The 17180-nt window shown below is 40.8% G+C and overlaps 1 non-coding gene across 1 annotated transcript; it reads left to right on the top strand.

The window, feature by feature from the left end:
• Nucleotides 1-15388: 15388 nt before the first annotated feature.
• LOC112133676 (small nucleolar RNA U3) lies at nucleotides 15389-15603 on the top strand. Its single transcript, XR_002915297.2, has one exon. It is a non-coding gene; the product is annotated as a small nucleolar RNA U3 (small nucleolar RNA).
• Nucleotides 15604-17180: the final 1577 nt, after the last annotated feature.

The raw sequence follows: 17180 nt of genomic DNA, 5'->3' as shown, positions 1-17180 counted from the left end.
AATAAAATTAAACATATATCTTCCATAGTACCCAGAAATCCCATCCTAGGTATTTATATAAGATAAATGAAAAAAATATGTCCACTCAAGGATGTATATGTGAATTTTCACAGTAGCTCAGTTAACAATAACCAAAACTGGAAACAACACAAATGTTCTTCAACTGGTGAATGAATCAGCAAATTGTGATATGCCCATTTATTGCAATACTACTCAGCAATAAAAAGGAACAAACTACTGACACAACAGCGTAGATGAATCTCAAATACATTATACCAAGTAAACTATTCCCAATTCAAGACCACATAGTAATGATTCCATTCAAATGAAGTTTTAGAAAATGCAAAATTAAAAGGACAGAAAGTAGAGACCAGGAGTGGAGAGAACAGAGGAACTGCAAGGGAATATAAACAAACTTTGTGGCACAATGGAAATGTTAGACAGAGTCTTGCTCTGTTGCCCAGGCTGGAGTGCAATGACACAATCATAGCTCACTATAGCCTCCGACTCCTGGGTCCAAGCAATCTTCAGCCTCCTGGGTCCAAGCAATCCTCAGCCTCCTGAGTAGCTGAGATTACAGGTGCAAACTATCATGCTCAGCTCTATGATGGAAATATTCTAAAATGGCTTTACAGTGGTAGTTACAGGACTGTATATGTTTGTCAAACTCATTGAACTTTATATTTAAATGGGTATATGTAAATTACACTTCAATAAAGCTTTCAAAAGCTTTATTTCAAAAGCTTTATTTATATATTTCAAAATATATATATATCTATTTACTCTTTCATCTGAATGGCTTTTTGAGGTAGTGAATATTCTGTCCTTGGACAATTCCAAAGACAAGCCAAACGGGTATCTGTCAAGCATGTTGTAGGGGGCATTCTTGAGTTGGGCGCAAGCCCAGAATAGATGGTCTTTAGAGGTTATGGAATTTAGGGTTATGGAATTTAGGCTTAAAGTCAGTATTATGCACAGTAGAAAGAACAATGGTCCAGGAGTCAAGAGTCATTCATTAAGTCATTCATTCATTTACTGGTTCATTGTTTACTAATCACCTATCATGTGCCTGACACGGCTCAATGATGCTGAGTTAAGCTGGTTTGAGGTGGGTTTCTATGCAATCACATCTGAAATATCCTAACCAATAGAAGCCCAGAACTAGGTATTAAACTGGGGGATACTGACTATAAGCCCCAAAGGAGGAGGTCAATGAGAGGCTTGAGGAGTCAGGGAGACCACCCACTTACCTCCACTGCCACAGCCTTGGTCCAGGCTGTCACCTCCTCTCACCTGGATAATTACAGCAGTCTCCTCATTGCTCTCCCTGAGTCTAACTGCCTTGGGTCCATTCTATACATAGCAAACAGAGGGTTTCTGTGGCCACCTGAAATCCAGATATGACCCCTTTGTGCTCCTGCCTAAAAATTCTTCCATGGTGTCTCATTGCCCCAGATGTAAGTCCAGATTCCTCAACATAAGCTCAAAGAACCTTTAATGACATAGCTCTGGATTGAAAAAAGATCAGCTAGGGAAGTGCTGTGGCGTCCCTGCAGGCCAGAGTAGGGAGAAGGAGCAGGAAAGGATGAAGTGGAGAGATGTTTGGGAAGCAAAACCACCTCATTCTGGCCCTGGCTGTACAACCCAAGCCTGTTTCCCAGATCATCCAGCCACAAGTTAGGTGATGTCAAAGGTCTCTTTCAGTCCAGGTTATACATTTATGCTTTTTGGTATGTTACCTGGGCTGCCCCTCTGTCTCTTGTCTCTCTGTGTGTCCCTATCACTCAACAAACACCTGTAAGAAAATTGCTATCTACAGGTATGAGTCACAGATTATAACTGGCTTAATCTGCAGGAGGCTTCATAGCCCATCCTGCTAACATGATTCTCTGCCCAGAGGATCCCAAGGGTCATGTTACTGACCTGAAGTGCAAAAGAAAACCTAGTGAGTGTCCTTTGAAATGGAGAAGAGGGAATATACTTATGACCATTGATAATCTCCTGGACAATGATCGTTCTCTGGACTCTAGCAAAAGGGAGGGAGTGGAAGAAGGAATGGCCCAGTCTTTCAGATCTTTCAGATGCTGGGGGTCCAAGGCACTGAAAACGCTACTTGTTTCCTTCTAATCCAGTAGAAAGGTCACTGAACTGGCCATAAATTGTTGGGCCACTCAGTCTTGGCTTGACCTTGACAATGCCACTTGACCTCTAGCTCAATTTCTTTACCAACCAGTCAAATGCAATAAGGACAGCTCAAGCTCATCCAGCAGTTCACGTTATTTTCAAGTTCACAAGCAGTACATATTGATTAAAGAAAAGGATAAAGCACGAATTCACAAAAAGGAAAAAATATTTCTTCAACTCACCATCCAGACATGAGCAGATGTTTTTCTATTTTAACCAAAATGGGATGCAATTACCCATCCCCTTCTGTACCCAATTATTTTCCTTAACAATATATTGTGAGCATCTTTCCACGTCATTAAACTCTTCTACATTATCATACTCAGATGTGACTGGATGCCCATGGTATTCTCCAATTGAGGCCAGTCTTCTATATTTCATTTCACCCCCTAAAAACACACATGCAATTCCAAAAACACTGCCAGACACCATATATTTTACTGAAGACTTTGTGGGACATGGAGGAGAGTCATACAGCCCAGCATCCAACAAACACCCTCAAACATCCCACTTGACAGCTCTTGATAGTTTAACTTTCTTGCTCTCTCCTTAGTCTCTCAACCCTAGCTCTTCTAGTCCACTTTTCTACCCCATGCACCAAAACAACAGCCAGGTGGATGCCTCTTGGCAGTTAATTTTTCTTTGTTCATTCGTTTCTTTGATAAATACTGAGCACCTACCATATGAGCATTGTTTTGGGTGCTGAGGGGTTCCTCATTCAACAAAAGGAGAAAACCTTGGCTTTCATGGACCTAATTCTTCATTGCTTGTGATTCCATTGAAGGAAGTTTCATAATTTATTTAATAGTCTCCTATTTTGGGATGTCTATCTATGCTTTTTCCATTTCCCTACATCTCCATGATAAACAATACTGAGGTGAACATCTTTGTGGCTTAGGCTTGCAATTCACAATTTTCAAATATCTTTTCCCTTAACAGATCTTGCTTTTTATTGTTTTTGAGACTGAGTCTCGCTCTGTTGCCCAGGCTGGAGTGCAGTGGTGCAATCTCAACTCACTGCAACCTCTGCCTCCTGGGTTCAAGTGATTCTCCTGCCTCAGACTCCCAAGTAGCTGGGACTACAGGTGTGGGACGCCAAGCCCAGCTAATTTTTGTATTTTTAGTAGAGACGGGGTTTCACCATGTTGGCCAGGCTAGTCTAGACCTCCTGACCTCTGGTGATCCACCCGCCTCGGCCTCCCAAAATGCTGGGATTACAGGCATGAGCTACTGCACCCAGCCAGATCTTGCTTATCTCATGATGATCTTGAGAGATTTTACTGAAAAAAAAAAAAAAAGGCAAGGAAGGGCTAAGAAAAAACAAGTAATTTCCCCAAGATTACATATTTGGTTATTTGGTAGCAGATAAAAAGCACCTTTCCAGGAGGAAAACGTGAATCCATACCACCTGGAGTCAGATGACCTTTGAGCCCCTTTCTCATGAACAGTAGCAGCTGGCATTGACAGAGCATTCACTGTGCGCCACCAACCCCGACTTGTACCATCCCATTTAATCCTCTTATACTGTTCATCCCCATTCCACAGATGAGCACATGGAGAGCAAGTGACAGCAGGGCTTGGAGCCAGGTGGGTCTGATACCGGAGCCCATGCTGTGAAGTACTCCTCAACCCTGCCTCACTACTCTGTGAATGTCTGATTCCACCTGCAGCGCATTTGTCTTACAGTCTTAAAAACTGCATAGGAATTTGTCAATGCTTCTAACAAATACCTTTTCTATGCAGGCCAGTTGTTATTACTTTAAGCGGTTTTTACCATAAGTCTCAACAATAAATGTCATTCCCTCTCTGTGACATTTTTACATTTTATAATCTCATGTGCTATTACATTTGATTCTCACATAAATGCTCATACTTCAAGGCTCAACCAAACACCTATTTCTCCAAGAAAACCTCTCCAACTGCCCCCCTGAAAGTTCCTATTCCTTGGCCTTTGAGGCTGCCATACTGCAGTTTTTCCAGGCTATACTGTTATTCTCTGTCCCTGGGAGTAGGAACTAGACCTTACTCATTCCCAATGCGAGGCACTATGCCTGGCTCACAACAGATATTTTATAAAAGTTTGTGAGTGAAGCAGCACCATTAGGCACTTTGTAGATTCCTGGAAGGAAAATGAGAATTAGAAATCAGGGGCCTTCACCCCAGCACCACCACCACACCTACTTCGAGCTCAGCTATTTCAGGTAGTTTGAGTCCTGTCTGGTGCTTTATTGCTAAAAATGGATGGATGAGTGAATAGATGGGAAGTAGGGAGGGAGAGTGGAAAGAAATGAAGGAAGGCAGTGAGAGAAGAGAGGAGGTAAGGGAAGGTGAACAGATAGACGGAAGTAAAGAAGGACAGATAGATGGATGAAAGGATGGAGAATAGGATGAATAATTGAATTAAAAAAGGAAGGAAGAAAAGAAGGAAGGAAAAAGGGAAGAAAGGAAAGAAGGAAGGAAGAAGGAAAGGACAAATGAATGGATATGAAGGAAGAAAAGTATAAATAAATGATTGGATGGAAAAAGGATAGTAAAAGTATGGGAAGGAGGGAAGAAGAGAGAAGAAAGAAGGAGGAAACAAGGAGAAAAGGAGAGAAGAAAGAAAACATCAGCTTGGTTGAATAGCAGATTCAGGGCTGATTTACCTGGAACCACACTTCAAGAATCACATGTCCCTAAGAGGATCAGGTAAGAAAGCCCTTCTTCACCAAGATTTTACATTCCAAGCCTTAACCAATATTTCATATGTTAAATTCACCCAGAGCTCAGAGAAGTACAGAGTTTGTTCTTATAAGAAGGATTACATTTGTCTAGATAGTCAAACTCGATAGTTAGGACTCCAAAACTAAACCTCTAAGGAACAAGAAAATTAATCTGTAAAGATGTATTGGCTGGGCACAGTGGCTCACGTTTGTAATCCCATTTGGGGAGGCCCAGACAGGTGGATCACTTTGAGCCCAGGAATTTGAGACCAGCCTGGGCAACATAGTGATACCCCCTAATCTCTATAAAAATAAATAAATAAACAAGAAAGGAGCATTTATTTTCTAATGCATAGAAGAGACAAAATTATGAGGCACAGAAGATTAACAAGGAAACAGAAGTTCTGAACACCACTATAAACCTGCTAGACCTCAAAAACATCTACAGACCACTCCAATCAACAAAAGTACAGTATACATTCTCATCTAATGTACATGAAACATTCTCTAGGATAGACCATATACTAGGTCATAAAACAAATTCAAATAAATTTAAAAGGATTGAAATCATATATAGTATGTTCTCTGATAACAAAGGAGTGAAATTAGAAATCAATGACAGAAATAAATTTGGGAAATTCACAAATATGTGGAAATTAAACAACACACTCCTAAAGAATTATTGAATTAAAAAAAATTCCAAGGCAAATTAGGAAAATCTTTTCAATGAATAAAAATGAAGACAAAATATATCAAAACACTTGGGATACAGCCGAATCAGTGCTTAGAGGGAAATTTACACCTACATTACAAAAAAAAGAAGAAAGATCTCTAATCAATAATCTTAAGACTGGAAAAAAGCAGAGTAAACTAAACCTAGAGCACAGAAGAAATGAGATAATAAAGTTTAGAGCCAAAATTAATGAACTAGATAATAGAAAAATATCAAGAAAATCAAGGAAATCAAAAGTTGGTTATTCAACAAGATTAACAAAATTGACAAACCTTAATCTAGATGGATCAAGAAAAAAAGAGAGAAGATTCAAATTGTTAAAATCAGGAATGAAAAAGGGGACATTATTACAGACCTTATATAAATAAAAATGGATTATAAAGGATTACTATGAACAACTGTATGCCAACAAGTTAGATAATTTACATGAAATGGACAAATTCCTGGAAAGCCATAAAGTAGCAAAACTGTTTCAGGAAGAAATAGAACATCTGAATAGACTTGAAACAAGTAAAAAGACAGAATTAGTAATCAAAAAACTATCCACGGAGAAAAGCCCAGGACCAGAATTCACTAGTACATTCTACCAAATTTTTGAAGAATTCTTTACAAACTTCCAAAAAATAGAAGAGGAGGAAACATTTCCCACTTCATCCTATGAAGCCAGTGTTACTATGACACAAAAATCAGACCAAAACATCACACAAAAACCACAGACCAATATCATTTGTGAATGTAGACAGAAAAATCTGAACAAAATACTAGTAAGAAGAACACACCAATTTATCAGAATTAGACACGATCACCAACTGGTAAATGTCCCAGGAATGCAAGATTAACATCTGAAATGTCAATTGATGTAATACACTTTGTCAATACAATAAAGGACAAAAACCACATGATCATTTCAATAGATGCAGAAGAAGCATTTGACAAAATTCAACACTTCTTCATAATAATAATAAAAAAACTCAACAAAATAGGAATAGAAGGGAATATCCTTAACCTAGTAGAAGGCGTCTATAAAAAGCCCACAGCTAAATCATACTCAATGGTGAAAGACCAAGTGCTTCCCCCAAGACTAGGAACAAGATGAGGGTACCTATTCCACCCATTTCTATTCAACATTGTACTTGAGGTTCTTGCCAGGACAATTAGGCAAGAAAATAAAATAAAAGGCACCCAGAATGGAAAGGAAGAGATAAAACTATCTCTACTTAATTCACGTTTCTGACCAATATCTCTTTGTCATGGTGGACACGAATTAATTCATTACAGAACACTTACTAATTGCCTTAAGAGATGCGAAGTTTTGCACTGTGCACATAGAGATGAACCAACCAGTTGTGGGGCCTGCCCTTAAGCAGCTTCTAGACAGCTTGGGGAGATGAGGCCAACTAACATCTGTAAAATAAGGTGGAAAGTGACCAGAGTTACGTGCAGACCCAGATGAGGAGAGTCTATTGGAGCTCAGAGGAAAGTTGAGGGGGTCACTTCTAGATGGGGCTGGATCAAGGGAGGCTTCTAGAGTTGGAGCATCAGAGCTGGGCCTTAAATGTTGGAGAGGATTTCATTAAGTTAACAGCATAACAAGAGCAAGGTTGCTCTTCCTAAAGGCCCACAGCATATTCAAGCACCAGGAACCCTAGAGTAGCTGCAGTGGGTAGTGAGTGAGGGAGGGCTGGGAGATGGTCTGTACAGGTGAACTGAAGCCTAGAATACCACACTAAGCGCTGAGGCTTCCAGCTGGAGTGAGGAAGCCTTGGATGGTGTTTGAGCACAGAGGAGACCTGGGCAGACACCACTGGGATAGGCATAGTCCTATGTTTCCTTCAAAAACTTGCTAGATGATAACATCTTCTGGAAAGCTTAATAAAATGTAGATCCCAGGCTTGGGTACAGGAAATGTTGATTGAGTCATTCTGGGAAGTGATGTCGGGTGGCTGGGTGATGACAGCAGAGGGACAAGTCTGGTTTTGATCTGTGTTTCTCATATCAGGGCTGACCAAGCCTCACCTCATTCAGTCTAAGTCCTCTGTCTACTATGCGTGAAAACTTACATCCTTCCACTGTGTCGGGGGAGGGGTGGGAGATAAACAGAGCACAGGGATATTTCTGTGGCGTGATGCATAGGAAGGTCAATGGGGAAATGGCTCCTACGCTTGGTGACTCTAACCCCAGTGAACCTAGCCCAACACTCATGGGACTGTGGTCATTCCCTCTCTCCCTCCAGCCTTGTGGGTGCTGGAGAGAGGCAGCCTGGCCAACTGGGATGAACTTTGGCTTAGTTTTATCACTTTTCCTGAGAAACCCAAAGTGGCCAAGCAATTCAAAGGTCTTTTATGACCAGGAGAACAAAAGTCAGCCCCAGCCATTAGTTATTGATTACTCTTTGCCACACCTTGAGCAAGATCTTTGACCAGGTTTTACAGAGAGTGAAACTGAGGTCTCAGGGTTATTCCAACAGGCGTCTGTGTGATGCCAAGATGTCTTATCAAACTCTTAGGCAGGCGTGTTCTGAGAGAGAAGCCATCTGAATTTACATCCACTAAAGTTGTGTGTGCTGGAGTCAGGGAGAGAGACTCAATGCCCTGTACTCAGAAGACAGAGTTACACTTAACACCAGGAGTCTTCCTCTCCTGCAGGAGTATTGATGGCAATCTATATCAAGAACTTCAGAAAGGCCTGGGACCAGTAGCCGTGGCTCTCACGGGTAATCCCAGCCCTTTGGGAGGGCAAGGTGAGGGGACCACTAGAGACCACCCTGGAGAGCTTAGTGAGACCGTCTCTCTACAAAAAAAAAAAAAAAAAAAAAAAAAAAAAACATAAAAATAAAAAAGGCCAGGCATGCTGGCTCATGCCTATAATCCCAGCACTTCGGGGGCCTGAGGTAGGCAGATCACTTGAGGTCAGGAGTTTGAGACCAGCCTCACTAACATGGTGAAAACCCGTCTCTACTAAAAATGCAAAATCAGCCAGGTGAGGTGGCAGGCGCCTGTAGCCCCAACTACTCAGGAGACTGAGGCAGGAGAATCACTTGAACCTGGGAGGCAGGGGTTGTCGTGAGCCGAGATCGCGCCATTGCACTCCAGCCTGGGCGACAGAGGAAGACTGTCTTAAAAAAAAAAAAAAGAAAGAAAGAGAGAAAAAAGGCCTATACCCTTTGGTTCAGCAACTCCATGTCCAGGAATCTCTTGAAAGAAATTAATCCTCTCTATGGATGAGGCTTTAGACACAGAGGTGTTCAACATAGGATTATTCACCCTAGTTGAAAAGCAAACTTCAACTTCGTCCATGCTAGCAATAGATGAATTGCTAATATTTGTTGAATCTGGCTGTTGGCAAAGCATTTTACCTGCACTGTTTCATTAAATCCTTACAGGAGCTCAGTAGGATAGATACTGGTATTGTCCTCATTTTGCAGATAAGAAAACTGGGGCACAGAGAGGTTAACACACCCCAAATTACAGAGTTAGTAGCACATCAGAGCCAGCCCTTAATAGCAACATAAAAAAGAAAGCTTCTAGTTGGGCATGGTGGCTCACGCCTGTAATTCCAGCACTTTGGGAGGCTGAAGTGGGCAGATCACTTGAGCTCAGGAGTTTGAGACCAGCCTGAGCAACATGGCAAAACCCTGTCTCTACAAAAAAGTACAAAAATTCGCTGGGTGTGGTGGCATGCACCTGTGGTCCCAGCTACTCAGGAGGCCGAGGTGGGAGGATCACCTGAGCCTGGGAGGCAGAGGTTGCAGTGAGCCAAAATCTTGCAATTCAGCCTGGGCAATGGAAGTGAAACCCTGTCTCAAAAAAAAAAAAAAAAAGCTTCTGTTGATATGGTTTTTATTTAAAAAAAAAAAAGATCATCGATGTATGGACTAATCACAATTATATTAGGCAATAATAACAAAAATGACTCTGATATTTATTTTTAAAGACTTCAAAGAAATACTCCAAAATACTAGAGATCCTCTAAAGGTACTGGGTGTATGAGTGTTTTGTGACATTTTTGGTAGCAGAGAGGGAGGGGTTGTTTCTACTTTTTGCTACTTTTCACAGTGATATATTTTCATAATTTAGGGGAGAAAATGAACTTATGGGGTTTTTAAAAACACAAATTAAAAATAAGATGGTTCTGAAATGGATATATTTCAGGTAATAGGGTAGCTACTGGGGACAGTAAGAACCTTGCTGGAGCTGCCCCCAGCAGGAAATGTTTCTGACTGGCCCACTTGAATCTGACTTAGCATCACCTCAGACATGTGCGGGGACAGTAGGGCAGAGAAGCCAGGATGGGGAAAGGCTCAGAAAACGAGCCCCAGGAGAAAAGCTCCAAACTCTTGGTCCTACATCATGTGAGTGGCCCCAGGGGGGTTTTCCAGTGGCATGTCTGAGCCCAAGGCAGATGGAAGAGACTGTGTCTCCCTCTGTACTCTGCAGAGTGGAGATGGGCAGATGAACATCAATGTCCCTCCAATGACGGCCACACCAGTTGGGACAGGGAGGTTAGTCCAGGGACTGGCCCACTTCTCAATCTCCGTGAGGTTCCCCCAGCACCTGCTGCCCCCTTCTTGAAAATGGACAAGTAATGTTTGTTTAATCTAACATAAAAGCATGAAGAAAAAATTATTTTAAAACTTTATTTGTCTACCACATGCTATCAAAGTTTGCTTATAGGGCAAACATAGCTTCAAAACAGCCCCCATGCCCCTCCTTGAAAAATATCCAGAAGCACTCTGCCCCCCATCCCGTCCTAGTTCTCCACAGGGAGTCCTGAGGGTTGGTGACTTGGCAGTCTGTGCAGGCCACGTGAGGACAGCAGGACTGGCAGGGCTCAGGGTCTGGGCCAAGGAGGCTGCAGAGATCAGGGCCAGAGGCAAAGGGTCCAGGGCTCCATGGAGGTCAAGGTCAGGCCAATGCTGCTTCACCAGCTGCCTAAAACTCGTGGCTTTATGTTTAAAGACTCAGCTAATTACAGACATTTTCCAACATGAAATAATAGATAGCACTGTAGAAAATTTAGGGGAAAGGAAACCAACAGAGAAGTTTTTTTGTTTTTTTTTTTAAAGACCATTTTTCTTTTTTTTTTTTTTTCAAGATCTTTTCTTTATTTAACAATCTTAAATTTTGCTTGAATTTGAGTTTTTCTTTTTTTTTTCTTTTATTATTATTATTATTATTATTATTATTATACTTTAGGTTTTATGGTACATGTGCACAATGTGCAGGTAAGTTACATATGTATACATGTGCCATGCTACTCATCTGACAAAGGGCTAATATCCAGAATCTACAATGAACTCCAACAAATTTACAAGAAAAAAACAAACAACCCCATCAAAAAGTGGGCGAAGGACATGAACAGACACTTCTCAAAAGAAGACATTTATGCAGCCAAAAAACACATGAAAAAATGCTCACCATCCCTGGCCATCAGAGAAATGCAAATCAAGACCATTTTTCTGATACCTTGATTTCATTTTAAAATACATTTTATTATAAATATATTTTCCTTTTGAAAGCAAACTGGAAGGAGGAGCGTTCTGTTTTTACTTTAAACATTTCTGTCTTACTTGAGTGTGTTAAGTAATATCTGCCTTTTATACACTGTTAAATAATATCTGTTGTTATGAAAATTTGGTAAATACAAAAATAGGGCAGAAACCAAAAAAGTTTTTTGTTTTGGAAATTTTGTTTTTGTGACATAAAGAAAGTGCTCAGAGGAAAAAAATATCTGTCTTTGAAAGTACATGCATACAGCTGGGCACAGTGGCTCACACCTGTAATACCAGCACTTTGGGAGGCTGAGGCGGGCAGATTGCTTGAGCTCAGGAGTTTGAGACCAGCCTGCGCAACATGGTGAAACCCCATCTTTACTAAAAATACAAAAATTAGCCTGGCGCAGTGGCATGCGCCTGTAATCCCATCTACTCTGGAGGCTGAGGCAGGAGATTTGCTTGAGCCTGGGAGGCGGAGGTTGCAGTGAGCCAAGATTGTGTCACTGCACTCCAGCCTGGGCAACAGAGGCGACTCCATCAAAAAAAAAAAAAAAAGTGTATACATACTACCAAATACAAAATACACGGAGATGGAGAGATGGGTAGATGGGTATATACAGTGAAATGTCTGTTTTCTTCTCTTTCTCTCCTGTCTAATCACCCAGTTGCCCTCTCTGGGGAAAACCATTCTTGCTGTTTTTCCGACATTTTGGTAGAGGGTATCTTTACATTTGCAAATGTATATGCATACACACTTTTTGGGAGGGAGAGACAGGATCCTGTTCTATCACCCAGGCTGGAGTGCAGTGGCATGATCATGGCTTACTGCCGCCTAGACCTCCTGAGTTCAAATGATCCTCCTGCCTCTTCTCTGCAAGTAGCTAGGACTACAGGTATGCACCACCACACTCTGCTAATTTTGTATTTTTATTTTTTGTAGAGACAGGATCTTGCTACATAGCCCAGGCTAGTTTAGAACTCCTGGCCTCAAGCAATCCTCTTTCCTTGGCCTCCCAAAGTGTTAAGATTTCAGGCGTGAGCCACCAAGCCTGGCCGGCGTGCACTCTTTAGTAATTATGACTGTATGTGCAGGAGCATGTGTGTGTGTATGTGTTTGAGTGTATAATTACACTAATTGTCACACTCTGTCCTAAATCTTGCTCTTTATACAATACATCTTAGGGATCTTCCCATAGGATATGTAAAGAGTTCTGTTGGTTGCTGACCTCAATCCTATTAACCTAAAAGGTCCTTCTTGGTGTCTAACCAGAAACCCATACAACCCCCAGCCTGACACTAGCAAGGCCTGCACCTCCAAAGTAATGAGAGAGATGAGGGAGTTGGAGGGCTGGGTTCAAGGACTCCCTTTTTTTCTTCCTTCCACTCTCTCCTTCCCTCTCCTTTCTTCCCTCCCCTTCCTTCCTCCCTCCCTTCCTTCCTTCCGTCTTTTCTTCCTCCCTTCCCTCTTGCTTCTTGCCTTCTAAAATGAAAACTGTTCACTATAGTTTTTATTCACTCTGATTTTTAATACAAAACGTGCTTCTCATAAAGTATTCAGATAGTATAAAAAGAAAAATAGGAGAGTGAAAGTCACTCCTACTGTTATCCAGAAATAATCACTGTTAACATTTTATTGTTCATCCTTCCAATTATTTTTCTGGAATACCCACAACAATTTTTCACCATTTTAACCATTTTGAAGTGTACAGTTCAGTGGCATTTAGTGCATTCTCAATGCTGAACAACCATCACCACTATATAATTTCAGAATAATTTCATCATCCCAGAAGGAAATCCCGTATCAGCTGAAGAGTCACTCTCCATTCCCCTCTCCCAACAGCCCCTGGCAACCATGAATCTGCTTTCTAGCTCCATGGATCTGCGTATGCTGGGTATTTCACATCACACAATATGTGATCTTTTGTGTCTCACTTCTTTCACTTAGTATATATATATATATTTTAAATGGGGACAGAGTCTTGCTCTGTCACCCAGGCTGGAGTGCGGTGGCATGATCTAGGCTCACTGCAACCTCTGCCTCCCGGATTCAAACGAATTCTCCTGCCTCAGCCTTCTAAGTAGCTGGGACTATAGGCATGCACTGCCAAGCCTGGATAATTTCCATATTTTTAGTAGAGATGGGGTTTCACCATGTCAGCGAGGCTGGTCTCCAACTCCTGACCTCAAGCGATCCTCCCACCTTGGCCTCCAAAAGTGCTGGGATTACAGGTGTGAGCCAACATGCTCAGCCAAGCATAATGTTTTCAAGGTTTTTTAAAAAATTTTTTTCCTTTTTCTTTCTTTTTCTTTTCTTTTTTTTTTTTTAGAGACAGGGTCTCTCTCTGTCACTCAGGCTGGAGTGCAGTGAAACGATCATAGCTCACTGCAGCCTCAACCTCTTTGGCTTAAGTGATCCTCCCACCTCAGCCTCCAAAATAGCTGGGACTACAGGTGCAAGCCCAACTAATTAAAAAGAAATTGTAAAGACAGAGTCTCACTATGTTGCCCAGGTTGGTCTTGAACTCTTGGCCTCAAGTGATTCACCACCCTCAGCCTCCCAAAGTGTTGGGATTATAGGTGTGAATCACCAGGTCCAGTCTGTTTTCAAGGTTCATCCATGCTGTAGCATGCATCAGTACTTCATTCCTTTTCATAGCCAAATAACATTCCATTGCATGGATATGCCATATTTTGTTTATCTATTCATTAGTTGAGGGGCATTTGGGCTATTTCCACCTTTTGTCTGTTGTGAATAGTGCTGCTATGAACATGTAAGTTTTTATTTGAGTACCTGTTTTCAGTTCTTTTGACTATATACTTAGGAGTGGGACTGCTACATCAAAAGGTCGTTCTATCTTTAACTTATTGAAGAAATAACAAACCGATTTCCACCAGCAATGTATGAGGGTTCCAATTTCTCTACATCCATACCAAAACTTGTCATTTTCCTTCTGTTTGTTTTGTTTTGTTTTATTATAACCAATCTAGTGGGTATGAAATGCTATCTCGTACCTTTATTTTTGTGGTTTTGAATTGCATTTCCCTAATGACTAATGATGTTAAACATCTTTTCACATGCTTGTTGGCCATTTGTATATCTTCCTTGGAGAGATATCTATTCAAGGCCTTTGCCCATTTTTTAAACACTCAGGGGGTACATGTGCAGGTTTTTTACATAGGTATATTGTGTGATGCTGAAGTTTGGGTTTCTATTGATCCCATCAACCAAATAGTGAACACAGTACCCAATAGGTAGTTTTTCAACCCTTGCCCCCCCAACCCTCCTCCCCACTTTTGGAGCCCCCAGTGTCTATTGTTCCCATCTTTGTGTCTGTGTGCACCCCATGTTTAGCTCCCACGTACAAGTGAGAACATGTGGCATTTGGTTTTCTGTTTCTGTGTTAATTTACTTAGGATAATAGCCTTCAGCTGCATCCATGTTGCTGCAAAGGACATGATTTTGTTCTTTTTTATGCCTTTGTCCATTTTAAAAATTGAGTTGTTTGTGTTTTTCTTGTTGAGTTGTACAAGTTCTTTCTATATTCTGGATACAAGATTCTTATCAAATATATGATTTGCAAATATATTCTTCCATTCTGTGGGTTTCCTTTTGCGTTCTTGATAGCGTTCTTTCATGCACAAAAGTTTTTTATTTTGATGAAGCCCCCAACTTATCTATTTTTCATTTGTTCCTTTTGTTTTTGGTCTAAGAAACTGTTGCCAAACCCATGGTTATAAAGCTGTTCTTTTCTTAGACTTTTATGGCTTTAGCTCTTATATTTAGAATTTTATTCATTTTGGGTTAATTTTTGTACATGGTGTGTGGTAAGGTCCAACTTTGTTCTTTTGCATGTGGATATTCAGTTGGCCTGGCACCATTTGTTGAAGAAACCCTTCTTTTCCCCCATTGAATGGTCTTGGCACCCTTGTTGAAAATCAATTGACCATAGTCGCATACGTTTATTTCTGGATTGTCAATTCTATTCCATTGATCTATATGCATGACTATCCTTATGCTGGTAGTACATGATTTTGATTACTGTAGCTTTGTAGTAAGTTTTGAAATTGGCAAACGTGAGTCTTAACACCTTGTTCTTCTTTTTGCAAGATTGTTTTGACTATTTGGGATCCCTTGCAATTCTATATACATTTCAGAGTCAGCTTTTCTACTTCAGCAAAGTGGAATTTGTGGGATTTGGGGACTTTGATAGGGATTGCATTGAATCTGCATATTGCTTTGGGGAATATTATTGTCTTAACAAAATCAAGTCTTCTAAGACTCTACTCTCAGGGCTCATTTCTGTCATTCAATACTAGAGAAGTTTCTCTGAATGTTTAGAGCACTGGAAACCAAACGGAGGAGGCAGGCATTCTTTCCTGAGCATGCAGCCAGCTCATAGTGTTGTTTTGTTGCAGCTGCCGCTTGCCATTGATGATCCTTTTTCTCTTCCTTCAGGGGAGTAAGAAGGAGAGGACGCGGTATTAGTGGTTCCCATAAAAATAAACAAATAAATTAATGATATAAATTAAAATTTAATTTAAAAAGTGAGTCTTCTAACCCATAAGCAAAGAATGTCTCTATATTTAGGTCTTCTTTCATCTCTTTTAGCAGTGTTTTAAAGTTTCTGTAAACAAGTCTTACACCTTCTTGGGTAAATTTATTCTTACATATTCTGCTCTTTTTGGTACTATCCCACACAATTTTTTGAACCAATTTTTTTTAACTTATCATATCATGAACATCTTTCCATGTTAATGGTATAAAGGGCAAAAATTATTTTATGGCGTTTTATAGATATACTGCAATTTTTTATTTTTTATTTGAGACAGGGTCTTACTATGTTGCCCAGGCTGAACTCCAATTCCTGGGCTCAAGGGATCTTCTTGCCATATCCAGGACTATAGACATGTGCTACCAGTCCAGCTAGACTACAATTTGCTTCAACAATCCCTTATTATTGACTATCTTGATTATTTCAAATTCTTAATTGTCATAAATAAGGATTCAGTGAGTTTCTTTACAATGTACATCTTTGTACACTTATCCAATTATTTCCTTTGGATAATCTCCCAGAAATGAACTTATTAGGTCAAAGGAGAGGAATACTCGTAAAGCTTTGATGAATGTTGCCAAATTTTCCTCCAAAAATATCAGACCAACACCCACTCTGAATAGCAGTGGATGGGGTTCTCCTCCTCACGCAAGATCCAAGTTGCTTTTACCCAATGTCTCTTCCAGAAGGAGAAAACAGGAGCCCCGACATGCTCCTTCACTGGGCAGAAACTTTGAACAAGACAGTGACCGTCCCAATCAATAGAGATGTCTTCCTCTTAGGCCTAAAAGGGCCCTTTATTGGAATTTTTATTGCAAAGACAAATTGTCTGGATTTTTTTTTTGTCTTTATTTGTCTTTTTCTCCCTCTAGTCTGCAAGCTGCATGTGGCCAAAGACTGTATCTGGCTTGTTCACTGTGTATGTCGAATGTCTTGTAAAGTGCCTGGCATAAGAATGTTCTCAGAAGATGTATGTTATCTTTAAGCTGAGGGACAAGACAGCTTACAAGCTAAAATTCCATGAGGGAAGAAATAGCATCTATCCTTCCCTTTTGTGTCTCCAGTGCTAGGACAGTCTCTGGCACACAGTAGGCTCAGTAAGTATTTGTTGAATGAATAGAAGAAAGTGACGGGCTGCAGAAAGTCAATGGTAGTAGCAGATCTGAAGGCTCCTAGTTCAGTGCTCTTTCTGCCTACCGCACCCTCTTTCTCACTTTTATTCTAATGTTTGCATGCATTTCTGTGTTTATGGTCCCTTGGTTTCTCTTCTCCAGCAAAACAGTCACATATATGCTGCCAAACAGAGACGCACAGATTACCTGGCAGCAGCTCCAAGTCCCGGCTAACACCCTCAAGCGATTTTCCAATGGCGAGGACCAGGAGGGGAATTTCCCCATGCATGCTCAGCTCTGACGCATCTGTGCCCCCTTGACTTGGATGCTATTCTGTGGGCTGGAGTCAGCATGAAAGCTATTTTTGACTAAGTGGCTACCTAATCTTACATAACCCTGAGT

Source organism: Pongo abelii, chromosome 4, assembly GCF_028885655.2.
Source record: "Pongo abelii isolate AG06213 chromosome 4, NHGRI_mPonAbe1-v2.0_pri, whole genome shotgun sequence".
Classification (NCBI taxonomy): Eukaryota; Metazoa; Chordata; class Mammalia; order Primates; family Hominidae; genus Pongo; species Pongo abelii.
Note: the sequence above shows the minus strand (reverse complement) of the source record. Positions and strands in the feature narration are given on the sequence as shown.